This window comes from Lactuca virosa, chromosome 1, assembly GCF_052849685.1.
Source record: "Lactuca virosa cultivar CGN04683 chromosome 1, Lactuca_virosa_CGN04683_v6, whole genome shotgun sequence".
NCBI classification, from domain to species: domain Eukaryota; kingdom Viridiplantae; phylum Streptophyta; class Magnoliopsida; order Asterales; family Asteraceae; genus Lactuca; species Lactuca virosa.
The window spans coordinates 170,218,201-170,235,417 of NC_136426.1; positions in this window are offsets into that span (position 1 = coordinate 170,218,201).

Below are 17,217 nucleotides of genomic sequence, written 5' to 3' on the forward strand. Positions count from 1 at the left end.
AATGTGAAGAATATCGACCATTGGCTTGAAGGAAAATGAAAGATGTTTCAATCTCGAAATTTTTCTCAACAACAAATTCGAGAAGCCTATGAGATATATGTGAATGATTATTCAAACGGAAGTTCATCTTCAAAAGAATCAAATATTTCTGTGAAAACATGGACATTAGTTTCAAATGATAGACATGTTGAGAAACACTGTTTTTGAGTGGACATTAGTTTCAAAAAGGCGAATGTCAGTGACAATCCTAAACCTTCGAAAACTTATATTTCTGCTCCTTTACCTAATGATGTCAACTTAATTGATAATTTCAAATCAAAAGTTCGTGATTGGATTTTAGGTTCTTCATTTCACTCTACTTTAAAAGCTAATAACTAAGGACCCAAACAGCCTTGGGTACCTAAATTCTTTCGTTAATTGCAGATTTTGTGTGACGAGCAATATGATGATAAATTGTACATTGATAGTGGTTGCTCTCGTCACATGACTGGAAAGAAGGAGAATTTGCGTGATTATCGAAGTTTGGAGAATGTAGGAGTAGTTAAATTTGGAAACAATCACAAGTGTCAGGTGAAAGGATATGGAACAGTCACGATTGGGAAATTTACTGTTAAGATAGTTGCATTTGTTGAAGGTCTTCAACATAACTTGATAAGTGTTTCACAACTTGTTGTGGGCACTGGCAATCAACTGGTGTTTAATGAAGCAGGAAGCATCATTTCCAATGTTAACACTAAAGAAGTATTGCTCAAATCCAATCGACATGGAGACATGTTTACTCTCGATATCAAACAAATCGTCGGAAAACCCTCAGTGTGTTTACTCTCAAAAGCTTCAGCTGATGTTAGCTGGATTTGGCATCGAAGACTTTCTCACTTGAATTTTCGAAATATCAACAAATTGGTAGTTGATGATCTTGTCCGAGGTTTTCCTGTGTTAACATTTGATAATGATACTTTATGTACAGCTTGCGAACAAGGAAAGCAACATCGCAAAGGTCATCCTGTGGTTATTGATTCAAAGAATGTTGAACCATTGGAATTACTTCACATTGACTTATGTGGACCATCGACTGTTGAGACACTCAACAAGAAACGGTACATTTTTGTTATTGTTGATGATTTTTCACGGTTTACTTGGGTTTATTTTCTCAGGTTAAAATCTGAGGTTGCTCAAGTAACGATCGACTTTATCAATAAGATTGAAATCAGCTTAAAGAAGAATGTTCGAAAAATCAAAAACGACAATGGTTCTGAATTTAAGAATAACTTTCTTGATTAATTTTTAGTTGATCAAGGGATTTCACATAATTTCTCTTCACCATATACACCTCAGTAGAATGGTGTGGTTGAGAGAAGAAATCGTTCTCTCTGTGAAGCCCCACGAACAATGCTTACATATGCGAATCTTCCTCAAGATCTTTGGGCTGAAGCTGTTTTCACTGCGTGTTTTACTCAAAACAGATCGTTTATTCATCGTCGTTTCAACATTACTTCTTATGAAATTCTCAATAACCGAAAACATAATGTCAAATTCTTTCATGTTTTTGGTTGCAGGTGTTTTATCATGAATCTCAAGGATAATCTTTCGAAATTCCAGTCCAAAGCTGACGAAGGATTTTTGTTGGGATATTCTCATAATTCAGTTGCATATCAAGTTTTGAATAAACGAACACGCAAAGTGGAAGAAACATTTAACCTAACCTTTGATGATTATTATGTTAAACAAGTCGAAAAATGTTTTGATCACAAACCAATTATTAATGAATCAAATATTGATTATGAAATTTCAAATTCGACAGATTTTGATTATGATTTAATCTTTGGTACTCCAGATATGGCTGCTGATGCTGAAGTTAATGCAACTAATAATTGCATTCCTGAAGCTTCAAAGCATTCTGAAAATTCGACATTAACCCAATATGCTTTAGACTTGAATTCAATATCGAATTCTCCAAGGATTGGCGAAAGCATGCTAAATGATCAAGTGGAGGCGGAGCACTTGAATTCGACAACTCGGGTTGAGGGGGAGCATTCTTTCGAGGGGGAGTATAGGAGATTGGATAATAATGTTTAAGGGGAGCATTCTGTTGAGGGGGAGCATCCTATTGAGGGGGAGAAAAATGATTCAATTATGTCGAATAGTGATCATAATGAAAATTTTCATGATTCAAATGACAATGTTTCAGTTGCAGGATCTGAAAATGACGAGTTGTTTGAAGATGCACCATTGGATTTTGATCCAACATATCCACCATTAGATAAATGGACAAGAAATCATCCAAAGGAACAAGTTCTTGGAAATCCACAAGACGGTGTGTTAACGAGAGCTCAACTTCGTGCAAAGAATGAGGTACTTAATGTTCATCAGGAGTTTTTCATGTTTAACGTCTTCATTTCGAAAATTGAACCAAAAACAATTAAGGTTGCAATGGAAAACTCAGATTGGGTTGTTGCAATGCAATCTGAATTGGCTGAATTCGAAAGAAACAAGGTTTGGAGATTAATTCCTAAGCCAAAAGACGTTTCGATAGTTGGGTTAAAATGGATTTTCAAAAATAAAACAGACAAAGATGGTAATATTGTTCGAAATAAAGCTAGACTTGTAGTAAAAGGTTATTCGCAACAAGAAGGAATAGACTATGAAGAAACCTTCGCCCCTGTCGCAAGACTCGAGGCAGTTCGAATATTTTTGGCCTATGCAGCTCATAAAGATTTTGATGTTTATCAAATGGATGTGAAATGTGCATTTTTGAATGGAGAACTCGAAGAGACAGTGTATGTCGAACAACCTCCAGGTTTTGTAAATGAAGAATATCCTAATCATTGCTATATTTTAGATAAGGATGTTTATGGGTTAAAACAAGCACTAAGAGCATGGTATGGAACTTTAACTTCTTTCTTAAAACAATCGAAATTTAAACAAGAATCGGTTGATCCCACTCTCTTTCGAAAGAAAGTTGGGGATCATCTAATGCTTGTTCAAATTTATGTTGATGATATTATTTTTGGCTCTACTGACCCCGCTTTGTCTAATGAATTCGAAAATCTGATGAAAAGCAAATTTGAGATGAGTATGATGGGAAAAATTAACAATTTTCTTGGTTTAAATATTCGTCAAAACAAAGAATGAATTTTTATAAATCAAGAAAAATATACCAAGAATCTTCTTGAAAATTTTGGATTGACGAATAGCATGAAATTATGAGTACCAATGGCGACAAGAACGAGGCTTACACCCTCGTTAGATAAACTTGCTGTTGATTAAACTCTATACAGAAGCATAATAGGTTCGTTACTTTATTTAACAGCAAGTCGACCTGATATTATGTTTTCTGTTTGTAATTGTGCTAGTTATCAGTCAGATCCTCGAGAACCACATCTCTTTGCAGTCAAGAATATTTTTTGTTATCTCAAAGGCTCAATCTCGTTAGGATTGTGGTATCCTTCAAAAACTGGATTCTTCATACAAGCTTTTTCAGATGCTGATTTAGGAGGTTGCAATCTTGATAAAAAAAAAAGCACAAGTGGTGGATGTCAACTTCTGGATGGGAAGTTAGTAAGCTGGTAGTCGAAAAAGCAAACATGTGTTTCGATTTCAACAACAGAAGTTGAATATGTTGCTGCTGCAGCTTGCACTTCACAAATCATATGGATTCAAAGTCAACTGCGTGATTATGCAATCAACATGAAGAAAATTTCGTTGTATTGTGATTCACAAAGTGCAATACGCATTTGTCACAACCCTGTGCAACATTCGAAAACCAAGCATATTGCTCTTCGTTATCATTTTATAAAAGATCATGTGGAAGATGGAAACATTGAAGTTCACTTTGTGAAAACAATTGATCAATTGGCTGATATTTTCACAAAACCATTAGATGAAAAATCTTTTTTGAGAATTTTGGAGGGACTTGGAATGATGGATGGAAATTCAATTCCTGGAACAATTTCGAAAGAATGAAAAGAGTCAAATTGCAAAAATGTCGAATCTGAGGTGCTGAATGATCTTCAAAAGAATCTTGTCAAGTGTTCAGTGGTTACTGTTCACATTCAGCACTTCGACACGCTTCGATTTCGACATTTAGTGAAATTCGTTTTGTAGATAAAATTTTCGATAGTTTGTCCAAATTCTGATACTTTCATACAAAATTTTCTCTCGATCATATGGTACAATTTTTTTTTTGATTGTTAAGTTGTTTTCATTTCGAAAAATCAACAACACCAAAAATATTTTTGTTTTGTTTTGTTTTTGAAAAATTCCAAAAAGATCTTCTTATTTTTGTTATTGTTTCTAAAATCAAAAATCCAAAAATATTTTCTTTTTGTTTGATTTGTCTTGTAGAAAATCTTGGAATATGAAGAAGAGGGTGAACAAGTTTTATGAGGTAACAGGCTTGCTGTTTCAAGGGAAGGTACATTTCCGACCTCTTATGTACTAGTTAGGTTGTCCCTAGAAGCATGCTGCAACATGTCGACCTAAGCCTCTTTTGAATCAATGTGTGTTGTTGAAGCCTTAATAAAATTTTCATCATGAAATTTTTTCCCAATCAGGCTATATTCACATTAGTCCATGAGCTACCATACTCTACTCAAATGAGTTTAGAGTAGTCTGCTGAATCCATCAAAAAGCAGTGGTACTTTCGAAATTCTTTAACCAATCTTTTTCATCACAAAATTCTTACACTTTCACTCACGATGACATATGTCCAAGAGATCTCTGGTCAAACCAATCGGGATTTAGACATATCAAACTTTTGTGTTAGTGATCTAACATCATGAGACCGTGATGAAAGTGAAACCCAAAATCTCCAACTCAATTAAGGAATTGACGGGGAACTTTGTTCTAGATTTAACGAAACATTTGTTTCAGTACCAACTTTCGAAACTCGAAATCATATTCAATGTTCGAATCCCACGACGTTTGTTACCCAACAGGATTCAGCAAACATTTTTTTCTTGAATATGATTTCAGTGTGAGTTTTATTTGAATTCTGTGTCACTTCAAATAATTCTTCCAAAGCTCACTTGTCAATGGCTACACTGGTCATACAAGTAATTTCTGTTACAATTACTCACATTTATGTTAAGTGTTGATATGTAACGAAATCACAACCCACCCAAGAAGCTTGTTAAAAAGAGGCCCTTCGATATTTCTGTACAAGTATTCGATTGTAATTCACGGGAAACCACACAAGCTGCTAGTCATCTCTCTTGATGAATAGCGAAGTAATCTTTGCCTGGGATTTATCTGCCTTTATGTCGAAATAATTTTTTCGACATCACAGAACCAAAATTTTATTTTCTTGCTTCTTATCATTTTTTTTGACATACTGCACTCACGAAATCCTTGAGGTTCTGAGTATTACCAACTCAGGCTGATGATTTCGACAGTCTAGCATATGACTTCGTTTTCAAACCCTAAAACAAAAGAGCCTAACCTCTATTCCAAAGGTTTTGTCCTTATCCACTCGTACTCACGAAGAGACTGTTGATGTGACGGTTTGGTTATTGTGCTTATTTCTCGGAGATCATGTCCAATACTTTTTCTAACATGGAGTATATGATGGTAACTGGTGCAATTTTCAAGGGCCACGTGTCGCGATCTTTTATGATACCCGTTTGAAATTCAAAAGGGGATACATATATAAAGGGTAACTGGATCATCATTCCAAGTTTACGCGTTCTACACAATCTCCAAACGATTTGTGCTCTATTTCTTTCTTGATTCTTCATCTTTCTCAAAGAAAACTCTAATCATGGCCGCAATTCAATCAAACACAACTGACGATGCATCCTCTCAACAACCCCTCATGAAGATCCAGAGTACAAATTACCAAGTTCACGGTGATCTTTCTGTGTACCCTGAAGAACTTAAGATGCTCATTGTGGCTTTAAAACATTCTATTTTATCGACTTCAATGTTCAATGCATTTGCAGTACCAATGTCCTGGTTATCAATGGCGGGTTCTACTGCATCCTACAGCAAGACGATGGATATTGTGACTTTCAATTTACTCAATGAGAAGAAGTTTCGTCTAACCAAGAAGTTATTTGTCAAAATTCTTCAAATCCCTAATTCTCCACCTTTCTACAAAGTCACTAATGAAAAGATGTTACACATGTTCAATGAGATGGGTTATCAACCTACTCTCTCAAAGATCAGTGAATTCAAGAAGTCGTGTCTTCCCAGTTTGTGGAATTTTCTTTTTGGGATTTACCTTCGATGTCTTACCGGTCGAAGTGTTGGATTAGATAAAGGGCGTATGGAGGTGTATGCTATGGTTGCAGGTATTTATTATGATATACCTGTTGACAATGAAACTCAGCTGTGGAAAGAATTTTTGAAGAGCATTGAAAATACGAATGTGGTTGATGGTATTTCATGAGCAAGATTTTGGAGTCTCGTTCTCTAATTTGCCTATGAAAAGGAAGGTATTTGGTGCCTGCTGATGAACCTAAAGTTGAATTCTTGAAGTATTACTATCCTAAGACGATTGAAGATGATATGAATGTTTTTCCAGTAGTTGCTAGGATTCCTGATGGGATTCTCAAGAGGTTGATCCTTCGAATCCTGTGTTGGAGGCTTATTTACTTTCCATCAACACAAATGATGGACTTGGTATTTTGTTGCCTAAACAAGATGAAGGCTCTTCGAAGAAATCTTGGAAGTCAAAGTTTGTCTCAACTCCTGAGAAAAATGATAAAGCAACAACTGTTTCTAAGTCACCAAAGAAACAGCTTGCAGAGGTGGTGAAAGTTTCGAAGAAGTCTGTGAAATCTCAGGAACCTGCACAACCTGATTCTACCAAGCAACTTATTCCCACAAAGTCTGGTGTGTTAAAGCGTATCAAAAAGATGTCTTATAGATCCAACAAATCTCCTGAAATGTTATCCAGTTTCTCACCATCAATGGTTCGCAAGCCTCATGTCACTTGGAAAGGCGTTGTTCTTCGTGATGTTTCTATGCCAGTGTCCCCATCATCAAAGAAGCACAGGGCTGAGGATGTTGCAAATCATATCTCTAGCAAGACCAAGAAGCAAAAGAAGCGAAAGTTGATTCTTCAAGATGATGAAAACGAAGAAATTGTTCCTGATTCACCAATAGGTAATCCTTCATCTCAACAGAACTCACCTGCCAAGTCAACTTTCGAAATGACAGGAGTTGTAAGTAGCTATGTGGAAACTTCAATAGTAGATACATCTATTATTTTTGGCGCATCCACACAAGTGTCGATTCCTTTGAAGACTTCGGACATACCACCCGAGGTTTCATTAACTGAATCATTTTATGAGGAGGTTCGAACCTCAGACATTTCTACACACGTATATAATACGGATGTAAATGTCAATATGGACAAAGGAGTTTCGAACAATGACCATCTTGTTGCTTCTCAAGGTATTTCTTGAACCTGTCACTATTCAAACTAATACTTCGTTACCATCAATAATCACCTCTATTACTACAACCACTCATTCTCCTACTTTTGATATGGTCATCGATCATCCCATCACTTCTCTCTTTTCATCCCAATACACTGAACCACCTAAACCTCTTAATGATGATGATACTAATGATGGAGGGTTTGGAGGATCATTTGCTGATTTGGAATTTGATCCAGAAGAAGAAGATATCCCAGATCATATGCTGATGTTCGGGAAGCAGTTCAAGATTCTAAACAAAAATCTTAATTCAATACTTCAATCCCAAGCAGATGCAGGGGGTAAGAATCTTGTTTCAAGTATTGAAGTTGATGTGATGCTTAAAGCTCAGGAAGTTCGATTTTTTAAGAAAGTGGAGCAGTTGATAAATGAATTTGAATCTCGTCTTTTCGAAAAGCTTGATTACATGGATAAAAGTAACGAGTTACGAGTCAAATCTGCGTCTTTGACTTTTAATGATGAGCTCAAGGATTTGAAATGGTTTGCAAAGGAACGCCATGTTTTTTTTGTGCAAGATGTTAAGATGGTTCGTGAGAATGTCAATCACAAGATTGAAGAACTAAAGGTTGATGTATCCAAAGAGCTTCATGAGATGGATAACAAATACTCTTCTCTTCTTGAGAAAGTTGATATTATAGCGGATGCTGTTACTACTTTTGTAAAACTCATCAATATTTTGATCATAAGTTTGATGAGAAAGCAACTACTACTGTAACAAGTTGTGGAAAAGTTACTTCTCTGCTTGAAGAATTGAAGGGCATTGTTTCGAAACCTGGTTCCTCATCCCTTTTTACTCATGAGTTTATTGATCAGAAGTTTCGTTATTTTGAAGTTGTAATTCAAAAGATCTTGGCTCTATTGTCTCAGTTTGCCAATATCTTATCAACGAATGCCCCACCTGTTATTACAGGGGTGCAAGGGGGAGAAAAGGTGAATGTTGGTAAAGGAGAAGGTGCATCTGGTATTACAAGTGAAGAAGTGAAAGTAGTTGGAAATTTTTTTACAACTAACATTCCCATTTCAAAACCAATAATTTCGAAAGTTGAACCTGTAACATCAACTGTTGTTACTACAAGGCCAATCTCAAAAGGCATTGTAATTGGATCAACTGTTAAAGAGGGAAGTAGTTCAATGTTGGGTTTTGAGCATTATAACACTCCTAAGTGTACATGCAACCCTAAATACCTTGGATCTATGTTTTCTCTATTATACATGCAAATATGAATATTCCAAGGTATTACCCTATCTAGCATACAATCGTTGATACTTGGGTAATAAAATAGGTTAGAAGACATACCTTTTTATGTAGCTTGATTCCTTGATGCTTAAGAGCCGAGTGCCCCAAGTGTGACACCTCAAATGGTTAACACAACATCAAATACACTTGGAATAACTTAGAGAGAAATGATACACTTCATCCAATCGGCTAGCCCTCACCATACATCCATAGTTCTCTCATGGTGGCCGATTTTGACAAGAATAAGATGCTTATATAGTTTGTCACAATTAGGGTTACACCATGTAAACCCTAATTGTCATGGCCTTTCATTTCCATGATCCATGGGTACAAAAACACCATGGAGCATCCTATGGGTTTTAGCCCAACTTGATAATACATGGAGCATTAGCCCACTATACAAGTATGGAAGATTTACACAATCAACCCATATATTTAATTAGTCTCCTTTTGATCACTTAATTAATTCCAAATTAATTCTTGATCAATACTAATTAAATAATCTTATTAATATATTAGAACTTATAATATATTAATAAACCTTAAGTGTTATTTCTCTCATTTTAGTCAATCCAAATGCATGATGCCATGCAACCCAAATGGACCATGCCGAGTCGGGTCAAGTACATACCAAATATAGTTATGGACTTAGACATTAATACAACAGTCTCCCACTTGGATAAGTCTAAAACTATTATTGAGTATGACTTCAAGAACCGACTGGCAATCGTAGCTCTTTAAGCCGCTGTCGAACTCTGACGTTGTAACTGAACTCTGATGTGACAACCCGAAACTTTTTCTGTTATCCTTACACAGTTTCCGTTAATAAAATTTGGGTTTTTATTTAATTCCGTCAAATTTCTTAGTTTGGGAAGGACTTTACGTTTTAAATAAATCCGAATTGATTTATTTCTGTTCACATTAGTATTATTTTTGGTCTAACGGAATATTCTAAGCTCAGTTCAATCGAGTTTTGGATTCAAAAACGAGGTTTTCTAAGTCAAAGCATAGCATCCGGGCCAAACAACCCTTCGAGAGGAGTTTACGGCCGCAAACTCAGTTTACGACCGTAAACCCTGTTTACGACCGTAAACCCTGTTCACGGCCGTAAACCCTCCACCTCACCCCTTGGCCCTAAACTCACCCCTATATAAGGGATGAGCGGCCTTCATTTCTCACTTTACACACTCCAGAAGCTTTCTCTTTCTCTGTCTCTCACTCTACAAACTTCGAATTTGCTCAAGGATCCTCAAGAATGTAAGTGATTCTTCACTTTGATTGTGTTTCTATCCTTATTCTAGTGATGAATCCATGTCTCATCTCCTAAATTTCATCATTTTCTAGATTTTCTCTCTCACCAAGAACACACACTAGTTCTTGGTGGCTAGAAACCTCATTCCAAGCTTCTTAACAGTAAGTAACTACCATCTATACTTGTTATCTACTACAAACCATCGATTTTCGCCTAAAAATCGACCTGAAACACATGAACTGAGTGTTTACGGTCGTACTCCCTTCAATGGCCGTAAACTCCATTTTTGGTCGATTATTGACCTTTAAACTCTTCCTTGAGCTGGGCACGAGGCTTAGAACACTTCCAGAAGACTAGAAAGGACCTTGAAACACCGAAAATCGCACTTTTCGCCAAGTGTTTACGGCCGTAAACCCATGGGCCGTAAACCCATGGACCGCAAACCCTTGGGCCGTAAACCCATGGGCCGTAAACCCATGGACCGCAAACCCTTGACCGTACACTCCTTTTACGACCGCAAACTCCCCATTTTCAAATCATATGTGATTCTAACACTTAGTTTTAAGTGTTTCCTGGTCCCTATGATGATTTCCTTCCATAACAAATAGTGTTAAGCCCTCACCTAATGCATATATGTACTTTTACATGCTAAATAGGATCCGTTTGTGCCCGAGGCTTTATTTGACACTCAGCAATTCCTAGCAACTTACACTCGAATCCCACGTCAAACGGTGAGTTCATACCCCTATGCTTTATTTTTCCGAGTTTTTCATGTTTTCAGGGGGGGAGATACAAGCAAAAGTACAAGGAAACTTGTGCTCAAAGTATATTATTTGTTTAAAATAATTATATGTTCTGTATGCTTTTAACACAGAAAACAGTTTTACCAAACGATTAAGAAATCAACTCATAGAAACAGTTTTTCAAAACTAAAGCAATGAACTTGTGAATCTTATCATAAAATGTGATATTTTATAAAGGATTTATACAAAACATAAACAGGATTTTCGGTATTATTACATGCAAATTGTTAGTCTAAAGTTGGAGACACGTCCTTGGTAACACTCCTACCGGATTCGAGAGTGTAGGACTAACACTTGTAACCAGAATCTCTTGTAGGGAGAGCGTGACTATTGTGTATAGATCTATACGGGACTGACTAACCTGCACCTCGCTGCTAGCTACAGTTGGACCGTCAGGTCTACGGGTGACAAAGTCATAAAAAGATATTGGCCCCGTTACGTGCCATATTAAGTCTAAGTACGGTTATGACACTCGCAACCTAGATAACAGAATTTACTTTTGTAATAATGAAACAAGTGAACTAACCTTAAAGTAATAACCGATTTGATTACTAGAGGGTATTGATAATGCCCTTAGGATTTAGTTCACCACGTATTTATTAGTTTTATGTAATAAGACTAATACACCTCATAGGGAACAAACAGGGTTTTTCAAGGAAACTACATCTAACGATACAAGTATGCTAGATACTTGTACACCTCAGACAAGAACAGATAACCAACTATCAACTTTTAAGGAAAATATAGGATTTTCCTGGGATAACTCAACCTTACATAAACAGGCTGTTAAACAAATAACGAATGGATAATCAAACATCTTTCATAAGAAAATATAGGATTTTCTTGGGAAACACTTTTCAAAGGATCAAGGAAACATTTCTTTCACCAGAACTAAACGCTTATGAACTCACTAGCTTTATGCTGATATTTTAAAACTGCTTGTATTCTCAGGGCAACAATAGACAGGTACTCTTGCCAACTTTTGGAGAAGACGGAGCATTTTGGAGTCATGTCTTTTACTTTTGTTATATACTGTTATGAACAAACCATGTTTTCAAACAATGTAAGTATTCTTATTATAATGTAATGGTTGTGTTTACTTCGCTTACTATGATACAACTGTTGTGATACTACGCATGTCACCCGCCCCCGGACGTTTCCGCCGTCTGTTCCGACGGTTCGGGGGTGTGACAGATTGGTATCAGAGCTATTGTTTATAGTGAACTAAGTATACTGAACCTTACATGGTATACAACTATAAACACTAAGGGGCCGAAGTGCTCTGAACTAAAAGTATACTTTTAAAATACAAGTATTTTTGCAAAAAGTGTACAAGTATACCTACACACCAGAACAAAACAAAAGTATTTTGGATGTTGAACACGTTATGTAATCATGTCTAGGGTCAATATAGCTTGATCAACTATATTTATTCGTGACATGACCAACATGTGCTTGGGAGTGACTGTGGTGTTGCGACATGCCTAAAACTTACCTAGTATCCATACAACAAAGTATCAAAAGAACAAAACATACAACTTAAAATATTGTAGGAGTATTTTACCCAGAGTCGAATACATTGTAGAAATTCATTCCTAGTGTTACTACCTATTCGTTTCTTAGCGGTAACTTACTTGCATTAGTAACCTTTCTTTGCTTGTCGCTTGGTAGAACACTTTTATATCAGGATGGGATATATTTTGTTTCATATATCTGGAGGACTTACCATCCTCTTCTTCCTGATTATTTTAGAACAAGATGCCTCCCCGAAGAAGACCCATCAAAAGAAATGACAACACTCCACCACCACCACCACCCCCTCAGTTCGATCCCGCTATGTTCCAGACAGCTGTTACTGCTGCTGTGGCTGCCGCGATGTCACAGATTAATCCTGGCAGATCTGGCGGGCAGGGAGGTGGTACTCATCCCCAACGGAATATTCTAACGGAATATTCTAAGCTCAGTTCAATCGAGTTTTGGATTCAAAAACGAGGTTTTCTAAGTCAAAGCATAGCATCCGGGCCAAACAACCCTTCGAGAGGAGTTTACGGCCGCAAACTCAGTTTACGACCGTAAACCCTGTTTACGACCGTAAACCCTGTTCACGGCCGTAAACCCTCCACCTCACCCCTTGGCCCTAAACTCACCCCTATATAAGGGATGAGCGGCCTTCATTTCTCACTTTACACACTCCAGAAGCTTTCTCTTTCTCTGTCTCTCACTCTACAAACTTCGAATTTGCTCAAGGATCCTCAAGAATGTAAGTGATTCTTCACTTTGATTGTGTTTCTATCCTTATTCTAGTGATGAATCCATGTCTCATCTCCTAAATTTCATCATTTTCTAGATTTTCTCTCTCACCAAGAACACACACTAGTTCTTGGTGGCTAGAAACCTCATTCCAAGCTTCTTAACAGTAAGTAACTACCATCTATACTTGTTATCTACTACAAACCATCGATTTTCGCCTAAAAATCGACCTGAAACACATGAACTGAGTGTTTACGGTCGTACTCCCTTCAATGGCCGTAAACTCCATTTTTGGTCGATTATTGACCTTTAAACTCTTCCTTGAGCTGGGCACGAGGCTTAGAACACTTCCAGAAGACTAGAAAGGACCTTGAAACACCGAAAATCGCACTTTTCGCCAAGTGTTTACGGCCGTAAACCCATGGGCCGTAAACCCATGGACCGCAAACCCTTGGGCCGTAAACCCATGGGCCGTAAACCCATGGACCGCAAACCCTTGACCGTACACTCCTTTTACGACCGCAAACTCCCCATTTTCAAATCATATGTGATTCTAACACTTAGTTTTAAGTGTTTCCTGGTCCCTATGATGATTTCCTTCCATAACAAATAGTGTTAAGCCCTCACCTAATGCATATATGTACTTTTACATGCTAAATAGGATCCGTTTGTGCCCGAGGCTTTATTTGACACTCAGCAATTCCTAGCAACTTACACTCGAATCCCACGTCAAACGGTGAGTTCATACCCCTATGCTTTATTTTTCCGAGTTTTTCATGTTTTCAGGGGGGGAGATACAAGCAAAAGTACAAGGAAACTTGTGCTCAAAGTATATTATTTGTTTAAAATAATTATATGTTCTGTATGCTTTTAACACAGAAAACAGTTTTACCAAACGATTAAGAAATCAACTCATAGAAACAGTTTTTCAAAACTAAAGCAATGAACTTGTGAATCTTATCATAAAATGTGATATTTTATAAAGGATTTATACAAAACATAAACAGGATTTTCGGTATTATTACATGCAAATTGTTAGTCTAAAGTTGGAGACACGTCCTTGGTAACACTCCTACCGGATTCGAGAGTGTAGGACTAACACTTGTAACCAGAATCTCTTGTAGGGAGAGCGTGACTATTGTGTATAGATCTATACGGGACTGACTAACCTGCACCTCGCTGCTAGCTACAGTTGGACCGTCAGGTCTACGGGTGACAAAGTCATAAAAAGATATTGGCCCCGTTACGTGCCATATTAAGTCTAAGTACGGTTATGACACTCGCAACCTAGATAACAGAATTTACTTTTGTAATAATGAAACAAGTGAACTAACCTTAAAGTAATAACCGATTTGATTACTAGAGGGTATTGATAATGCCCTTAGGATTTAGTTCACCACGTATTTATTAGTTTTATGTAATAAGACTAATACACCTCATAGGGAACAAACAGGGTTTTTCAAGGAAACTACATCTAACGATACAAGTATGCTAGATACTTGTACACCTCAGACAAGAACAGATAACCAACTATCAACTTTTAAGGAAAATATAGGATTTTCCTGGGATAACTCAACCTTACATAAACAGGCTGTTAAACAAATAACGAATGGATAATCAAACATCTTTCATAAGAAAATATAGGATTTTCTTGGGAAACACTTTTCAAAGGATCAAGGAAACATTTCTTTCACCAGAACTAAACGCTTATGAACTCACTAGCTTTATGCTGATATTTTAAAACTGCTTGTATTCTCAGGGCAACAATAGACAGGTACTCTTGCCAACTTTTGGAGAAGACGGAGCATTTTGGAGTCATGTCTTTTACTTTTGTTATATACTGTTATGAACAAACCATGTTTTCAAACAATGTAAGTATTCTTATTATAATGTAATGGTTGTGTTTACTTCGCTTACTATGATACAACTGTTGTGATACTACGCATGTCACCCGCCCCCGGACGTTTCCGCCGTCTGTTCCGACGGTTCGGGGGTGTGACAGATTGGTATCAGAGCTATTGTTTATAGTGAACTAAGTATACTGAACCTTACATGGTATACAACTATAAACACTAAGGGGCCGAAGTGCTCTGAACTAAAAGTATACTTTTAAAATACAAGTATTTTTGCAAAAAGTGTACAAGTATACCTACACACCAGAACAAAACAAAAGTATTTTGGATGTTGAACACGTTATGTAATCATGTCTAGGGTCAATATAGCTTGATCAACTATATTTATTCGTGACATGACCAACATGTGCTTGGGAGTGACTGTGGTGTTGCGACATGCCTAAAACTTACCTAGTATCCATACAACAAAGTATCAAAAGAACAAAACATACAACTTAAAATATTGTAGGAGTATTTTACCCAGAGTCGAATACATTGTAGAAATTCATTCCTAGTGTTACTACCTATTCGTTTCTTAGCGGTAACTTACTTGCATTAGTAACCTTTCTTTGCTTGTCGCTTGGTAGAACACTTTTATATCAGGATGGGATATATTTTGTTTCATATATCTGGAGGACTTACCATCCTCTTCTTCCTGATTATTTTAGAACAAGATGCCTCCCCGAAGAAGACCCATCAAAAGAAATGACAACACTCCACCACCACCACCACCCCCTCAGTTCGATCCCGCTATGTTCCAGACAGCTGTTACTGCTGCTGTGGCTGCCGCGATGTCACAGATTAATCCTGGCAGATCTGGCGGGCAGGGAGGTGGTACTCATCCCCAAAATCATGAAGGTGGTCAGGGACACCAGAAGGAGTGCTCTTATAAGGACTTCATGAACGCAAAACCCACATCTTTCGACGACAAAGGAGGGGTTATTGCCCTGACCCAATGGTTCGAGAAGATCGAGTCCATTTTCGAAATCTGTTCTTGTTCTAAAGCCAACAAAGTAAAATTCGCTGCTTGCACTTTCGCCAACTGAGCACTGCCTGGTGGAATGGTCGGGTCAAATCCCTATCCCTGCCAATGGCGAATGCTATGGGTTGGGAAGGTTTAAAGGAACTCATGTTGGTTGAGTACTGCCCACGGGGCGAGATGGAGAAACTAGAGCACGAACTCTGGAACCTAAAGATGAAGGAATCCGACATTGTTGCCTATACTTCTAGGTTTGAAGACCTAGCACTTCTTTGCCCGGGAATGGTCACCCCGGAAAGCAAAAAGATTGAGAGATACATTTGGGGACTGACACAACCCACCAAAGGAAATGTCTTGGCTGCTAGGCCAAACACTTTTGACAGCGCCAAGTGTCTGGCACAAACCCTCATAGATCACGGAGTTGATCTTGATAAAGTGACAACCGCTCCCGAACCAGCAAAGGTGAGCGGTGAGAAAAGAAAATTCTGGAAGCAGCGAAAGGGCCATGCTGCTACTACTCTTGCCGCTGCTCCTGCCACTCAAGCACCTACCAGTAAATATGTTGGTACCCTTCCTCGGTGCGACAAGTGTAACTATCATCATAATCCTGGCCCATGCCGAGAAATGTCATGCACCAGTTGTGGCAAAAAGGGGCACACGGCTCGAGTTTGCAAAACACTAGTACAACCAACCAATCAGGCATCTGGAGCAGGCGTCGGTCAAGCCTATTATGTTTGTAGAGAAGCCGGGCACTACAAGAGAAACTGTCACACCCCAAAACCAGAACGGTGGAAACGTTCTGGGGTGGAGGACTTCATGTACAGTATCACAACAATGAATACTAGTAAACAAGCAACAACATCATCCATTGCATTAATAATATAGTTTTAATACAAGTGTGTTCTGTGAAGTGTATAAGACACTAAAAATGTAAATCAAAATAAAAGACGAGTCTTGAACGAGCTCCATCTTCTCAAAACCTGGCATCGGTACCTGTCTACTGATGACCTGAGAATACAAGTTATTTTGAAAGAGTTTATCAGCATTAAAGCTGGTGAGTTCATAAGTATTTTAGTGTCATTACTTGTAAGTAAAATGTTTGTATGTTTGTGAAACGTTTGTAAATGTTTGTAAATCTTAGAAAATCCTATATTTTCTACTTAACACAGCCTTCTACCAAGGCATCAAATGAAATGTATGTTTGTTTCTTGTGGAAGTGTGTAATTTCCCAGTAAGACTATCATTAACTAAATATAGTTATTCTTAAATGTGTATGTGACAAGATCACAAAGTAAATGTAATATGGAAAATAATATTTTACCTCAGCAGTCACACTGCTGCTTATAAAGTGATAAAATACAG